Source organism: Pipistrellus hanaki, assembly GCF_964339955.1.
Source record: "Pipistrellus hanaki genome assembly, chromosome: X".
Lineage (NCBI taxonomy): Eukaryota > Metazoa > Chordata > Mammalia > Chiroptera > Vespertilionidae > Pipistrellus > Pipistrellus hanaki.
Genome location: NC_140524.1, coordinates 71,076,139 through 71,083,348, shown reverse-complemented (window position 1 = coordinate 71,083,348; position 7,210 = coordinate 71,076,139). Strand labels below are relative to the sequence as shown.

General features: G+C 42.3%; 1 pseudogene across 1 annotated transcript; it reads left to right on the top strand.

Moving 5' to 3' along the window:
* Nucleotides 1-6,019: 6,019 nt before the first annotated feature.
* On the top strand, nt 6,020-6,336 carry LOC311614839 (large ribosomal subunit protein eL42-like; annotated as a pseudogene). The gene has a single exon. The product of its transcript is annotated as a large ribosomal subunit protein eL42-like (transcript).
* The last annotated feature ends 874 nt before the right edge of the window (nt 6,337-7,210 follow it).

Here is a 7,210-nt window from a genome sequence, read left to right as displayed (position 1 = left end):
GCCATCTTGGAACGACCTCCAATTTTCTGTATTTTTAAATATATATATTTTATTGATTTGTTACAGAGAGGAAGAGAGGGATGGAGAGTTAGAAACATTGATGAGAGAGAAACATTGATCAGCTGCCTCCTGTACACCCCCTACTGGGGATGTGCCCACAACCAAGGTATATGCCCTTGACCAGAATTGAACCTGGGACCTTTCAGTCTGCAGGCTGATGCTCTATCCTCTAAGCCACATATGTCAAACACAAGGCCCGTGGGCCAAATCCAGCCCGCCAGGCCTTGCAATGTGGCCCGCACCACGCTGTCATCACTGCACTCCGCTGTCAGTTTATGACATTGTCAGTTTATGACTGTTCAGTAAACCATTCGGCCGGCGATTTAGGCTGGATTTTAGATTTTGGCCCCTTCTCTGATTGAGTTCGACACCCCTACTCTAAGCCAAACTGGTCTTGGCTCAGCATTTCATATAATTCTGGTTTGGCAGTGATGAACTGCTTTAGCTTTTTCTTATCTGTGAAGCTCTTTATCTGACCTTCACTTCTGAATGATAACTTTGCTGGGTAGAGTAATCTTGGTTGTAGGTTCTTGCTATTCTAAGGTGACCAGATGTCCCGCTTTCCCCCCAAAATTGGGACTTTTTTAAAACACTTCAGGACGCGGGACAAATTGATAAAAAATCAGGACTGTCCAGCCAAAAGCGGGATATCTGTCACCTTATGCTATTCATCACTTTGAATATTTCTTGCCATTCCCTTCTGGCCTGCACAGTTTCTGTTGAGCAATAAGCTGACAATCCTATGGGTGCTCCCTCGTAGGTAACTAACTCTTTTTCTCTTGCTACATTTAATATTCTCTCTTTGTCTTTTGCTCTTGGCATTTTAATTATGATGTGTCTTGGTGTGGTCCTCTTTGGATTCCTTTTGTTTGGGGTTCTCTGTGCTTCCTGGACTTGTAAGTGTATTTTTCACCAGGTTGGGGAAGTTTTCTGTCACTATTTCTTCAAATAGGTTTTTAGTATCTTGCTCTCTCTCTTCTTCTGGCACCCCCATAATTCGTATGTTTGTACACTTGAAGTTTTCCCAGGGGCTCCTTACGCTTATTTTTGGATTCTTTTTTCTTTTTGCTTTTTTGGTTGCGTGGTTTTTGCTTCTTCATTATTTCAAATCTTTGACTTGATTCTTGAATCCTATTGTCTGTTGTTGAATCTCTGTATATTATTCTTTATTGCAGTCAGTGTATGCTTAATTTCTAGTTGGTCCCTTTTCATATCCTTGAGGGTCTCACAATTTATCGGCGGTTTCTAGAAAATTCTTGGAAAAACTTATAACCATGGTTTTGAAATCTATATCCAGCAGCTTCCTTTCCTCCATTTCTTTTATTTGTGGCCTGTTTCTTTGTCTCCACATTTTGGCTGCTTCCCTGTGTTAATAGAGTGGCTTTGTGTGGAAGTTGTCCTATAGGGCCCAGTGGCTCAGCCTCCCCAGTTACCTTAGGTGGACACTCTTGGTGTGCCCCTTTGTGGGTGTTACGCCCAGACTTCGTGATCCCCAAGGACCACCAGGGAGCCGAGTCCGATGCAATAAACAAAAGAGCCTTTTCCATGCTAGCATGGGCTCTGTCCCACTCATGCCGGCAGCATGGCAGAAGAGAGAGCGAATTTCGCCAAGTCCAGGGGTTTTACTCTGGTCGGTGGTGATGTCACTGCCTCGGCTAACCCTGATTGGTTGGGTGAGGATTAGGGATAACTCCGCCCTGCCCTGCAGTGGAGTCGGGAGCTCATCCTCGCCCCGCCCTGCCCTCTCAGTGGGCTGTGTTCACAGTGATATATATAATATTTTGTTGATTTTTTACAGAGAGGAAGGGAGAGGGATAGAGAGCTAGAAACATCGATGAAAGAGAAACATCGATCAGCTGCCTCCTGCACACCCCCTACCAGGGATGTGCCCACAACCAGTGTACATGCCCTTGACCGGAATCAAACCTGGGACCTTTCAGTCCACAGACTGATGCTCTATCCATTGAGCCAAACTGGTTTCGGCTGCACAGTCTTGTTGTAGTTAAGCCTTGATTGTTGTTGGTATCACTGGGAGGAATTGACTTCCAGGCCAATTGGCTATGAAGATCAGCTGTGTCTACGATGGGAGAACTGTGCTGAAGATACCCCTATGGGGCAAGACTTGCTTCAGTGGGGCTGTGGTGCTCAATGAGTCTTCCCCCTGAGTGTGTCCCTTATGGATCTGTATTGTAATCTGGATGGTCCCACTCTGACCCCTGGTACACTGGCTCTTGGATCTCCAAGGAAGTGCTAAATTAGCCTCTGCCTGAGGCCACCCAGCAGGAGCTTTGGAGAGATCTGCAGATTCCTCTTCTTTGTTTGGGTTTTGGAAGTGCCCAGATGAGGCCCAGCTGTGAAACAATGCAAGCTGCTGTGGGGCTATGGGCCTTCTTTTGGATGTTCTGGGTCTCTCTGACTCAGCTGCAGTTTGTTAGGTAAGTTTATATTTCAAAAGACCAAGTCATTCATATGCAAAAGCCTCTGCACACAGCTTGGGTGGGGTGGGGTCTCAGGGAATTAACAGGAGAGAATAAACAGCTATGGCTGATCCACAGCCCTACCCTATGAGGCCCCTGGGTCTCAGTGTCCCTCGATAATTGAGGCAAGTACCTCTGAGAGAAAGCCTCCTCTGAGTTCTACCTGATGTCAGACAGTACAGTTGCTCCCCATATGAGTCTGGGTCCCCAGAGTCTTGCCTGGAACTGGAGTTCAGAGCAGTTGGGAGCTTGTGTCTCCCTCCCGATTGGAAAAGCCAGCTGAGTACTCAGTTTCCAGCCCTCTCTGCATGCACCTCCATACCTCTGCACTTTACTTCCACACCTCCTCTGAGTCTCAGTGTGGTTTCTTTCCTTCTAGTTGTAGAATTTCCACTCAGTCAGCCTTCCTGTGGTTCTGGATGATGTCCATTTTGTTTTTTAGTTGTAGTTTTGAAGTGGTTGTGCAAGACAGCAATTTCAGATGTTTACCTATGCCACCATCTTGGTTTCTCCTATCTTGCCTTTTGTTTAAAGATTATGGTTCTTCTCTGTGGCTTTGCTGCCCTGCGCCTCCTCAAGTGAAACCCTCTTCTAGTTGGATGTCCCTAGAATTCTCCTCCCTCTGCTTATCCCAGAAGCAGATGCCTGCAGAATAAGGATTCCACAATCTATGGAGCCTTTGTTTTGGGTATAAAGGAAGAACTTCAGATTCTCTGAAGAGGCCTCCATTTTGCTTACTTTTCCTCCTACAAAAGATAAGGATGATGGAGTTACTTCATTAAATCCTAGAAAATGGCTTTTCCAGCATGAAGGCACTTTTCAGAATGTCAAGCAGTTATTGATTTTTGAATTTGTGCTTTAAAATAAACAAACTGCTCTTTCTCACTGCTGACATTTAATCTCATAATCAAAGCTGGGTTAAGCTATAGAATCCATTGAGGTTGGCATTATTCCTATAGAACAATATTGTCTAAGGAACTGAGCTATACACCTTGATAAAGAAGTCCTTGCCGTGGCTGGCATTGTTAAGTGGTTCAAGCACATGTGTCAAACACAAGGCCCGCAGGCCAAATCCAACCCGCCAGGCCTTGCAATGTGGCCCGCACCGCGCTGTCATCACTGCACTCCGTTGTCAGTTTATGACATTGTCAGTTTATGACTGTTCAGTAAACCATTCGGCCCGCGATTTAGGCTGGATTTTAGATTTTGGCCCCTTCTCTGATTGAGTTCGACACCCCTAGTAGAGCATTGGTCCTGGCACCGAAGGGTCTCAGGTTTGATTCCTGGTCAAAAGCACATACTGTACTTGGGTTATACCGGTTTGATTCCCTACCATGGTTGAGGCATGTGTGGGAGGCAATCAATTTATGTGTCTCTTTCACTTCTCTCTCTCTCTCTCTTTCTCTCTCTCTCTCTCTCTCTTTCTCTCTCTCTCTTTCCTTTCTTCCCTCCCTTCCACTTTATCTAAAAACAATAAAAAATATCCTCAGGTGAGAATAATAATAATAATAAAAGCCCAGACTGTTAACACATGAGCCCTGAGAACTTCCACAACTATTTCATCCTCATCACAAGGATTTTTTGGGGGTGAGGAGAGGGGTTCTTTTTAAAGACTAACCCACACTTTAAATTATGTAGCCATATATGTAGCATTGTAGTGTTTTGCTCAGTTCTAAATTTGTCACTGAGCCCAGAAGAGCAATTAAAAAATTATCTTTATTGTTGAAAGTATTACAGATGTCCCTCTTTAAAATCCATGAACCACTTCCAACCTGCACCAGAAGAGCAATGTCTGACATTGATTTTCTGAGCTGACCGCTGCTTCAAATTGCACGCTATGCTGTAACTCCTTACACTGAAAATCTGAATATCAGATTTTCATCAGGATAACCTTTCATCAGGATAGTCAAAACCATCAAGAATAGTATGAGATTCTCAAACTGGATGGCATCTTGAACTGGGCCTCTGCCCTCTTTTCCTTCTTAACCAAGTTATTGAAAGACACTTCTACATTTGCTGTCTACACTTCTTCATCACTCATTCACTCTTCAGTTCCACTCCAATCTGGCTTCTGCCTCTACTTCCTACTACACTTAAACAGTTTTCACCAGTTTTCAGAATGAATCTTACTGACTCTGAGGTGTTTGACTCAGTTGACCACTTCCACCTTCTCGAAACTTTCTTCTCCTTTGATTTTCCCCTTTTAATATTATTTTTTATGTTTGCTGATTATATAAGTAATGCATGTTCTTTATGGAAAAACAAGAATACAAAAATATGATGAGGATAAAAAGAAAAAGAGTCTGTAACACCACCACTCAGAAATGGTTATTATTAATAAGCTTAAAAGTTTATAGTTGTTTTTCAATGAAAAGATAGAAATATACCTTTTTAGAAATATATTTTTAAAATAAAATACTCATCATATGATACATGCTATTACTTTTATTGAGGCATAACATATAATATATTATTTTTAGGTATATAACATTATGACTCAATATTTGTGTATATTGTGAAATGACCACCACAATAAGTCTAGTTATCATCCATCACCATACATAGCAATAATTTTTTTCTTATGAGGAGAATATTTAACATCTACTCTCTTAGCAACTTTCAAATTTGCAGTATAATATCATTAACTGTACTTACCATGCTGTATGTTATATCTCCATGACTTATTTGACAACTAGAAGTATTTGTATCTTTTGACTCCCTTAATCCAGTTTTCCTACCTTTCACCTACCATCTGTGGCAACAACCAATCTTCTCTTCAAAACATATTATTTTATACTTGGTTTCCTCTCTCACTTGCCATTATAGCATGACTATTTATAAATCTCCAGCTGGTGTAGCTCAGTAGTTGAGTTTCGACCCATGAATCGAGAGTTCCCCAGTTCGACTCCTGGTCAGGGCAGATGCCCAGGTTTCAGGCTTGATCCCTAGTACGAATCAATAAAAATCAATAAAAACATATTAAAAAATAAATGGCCCTTGCTGGTTTGGCTTGGTGGATAGAACATCGGCCTGAGGACTGAAGGGTCCCGGGTTGATTTCAGTCAAGGGCACATATCCTGGTTGGGGCCCATGTGGGAGGCAACCAATTTTTAAAAAAATATATTTTTTTTATTGATTTTTTACAAAGAGAAAGGGGCAGGGAGAGAGACTTAGAAGCATCAATGAGAGAGAAACACCAATTAGCTGCCTCCTGCACCCCTACTGGGGATGTACCCACAATCAAGGTACATGCCCTTGACTGGAATTGAACCCGGGACCCTTCAGTCCGCAGGCTGAGGCTCTATCCACTGAGGCAAACTGGTCAGGGCAGCAACTAATTGATTTGTCTCTCACATATCAGTTTCTTTCTCTGACTCTCCCACTCCCTTCTAATCTCTCTAAAATTCAATGGAGAGGAGTGAGGTGAGAAGTGTGGATGTTGAGTTTCCCGTTTTCATCATATAGACAGCTCTACTGACAAAATGGTCAATGTGCCTAAAACCCAAAGGACTTTCTGTAAGAAGTGTGAAAAGCATCAACCTCACAAAGTGACCCAGTATAAGAAGGGGAAGGATTCCCTGTATGCCCAGGGAAAGAGGTGCTATGGTAGGAAGCAGAGTGGCTACAGTGGGTAGACAAAGTCAATTTTCAAAAAAAAAAGGCTGAAACCAAAAAGAAGATTGTGCTAAGGCTAAAATGTGTTGAGCCTAACTGCAGATCCAAGAGGATGCTGGCCATTAAGAGATGCAAGGATTTTGAATGTGGAAGAGATGAGAAGACAAAGGGCCCAGAGATCTAGTTCTAAGCTTTGGGATTCTTTTATTTTGAGAGGAAAATGTTGAAGCTGTAGTAGAGTGTAGAAAATAAATGCAGTCGAAACCAGTTTGGCTCAGTGGATAGAGCGTCAGCCTGCGGACCGAAAGATCCCAGGTTCGATTCTGGTCAAGGGCATGTACCTTGGTTGCAGGCACATCCCCAATAGGAGGTGTGTAGGAGGCAGCTGATCAATGTTTCTCTCTTATTGATGTTTCTATCTCTCTATCTCTCTTCCTTCCTCTCTGTAAAAAAAAAAAAAAAAAAAAAATCAATAAAATATATTTTTTTTAAAAGAAGAAAAAAAAAAGAAAAGAAAAGAAATGCAGTGATATTTTTGATGAAAAGGTCAATGGAAAAATATCCTTGGGTGAGGATTAACACCCCCCCTCCGATAAAATATCAGTAAGTATTACTGTAAAACAGGATTTTTTAAAGGGCTATATTGGCCCAGCCAGCATGGTTCAGTGATTGAGTGTCAACCAGGAGGTCATAGTTTGATTCCTGGTCAGGGTGGGGTATGCAGGAGCGGCAAATCAATGATTCTCTCTCATCATTGATGTTTCTATCTCTCCCTCTCCCTTTCTCTCTGAAATCAATAAAAAAAAAATTTAAATGGCTACATCATTTCTTTTAATTTTTTTTTCTTTTTGTTAATCCTCACCTGAGGATATTTTTTCATTGATTTTTAGAGAGTGGAAGAGAGGAGAAGACACACACAGAGAAAAACATCTTTCACATCGATTGGTTATCTCCCACAGGCTCCCTGACCAAGGCAGGGATCGAGCCTGAAACTGAGGTACATACCCTTGACCAGAATCGAACCCGGGGCCCTTCAGTCCTCAGGTCGATGCTCTTTT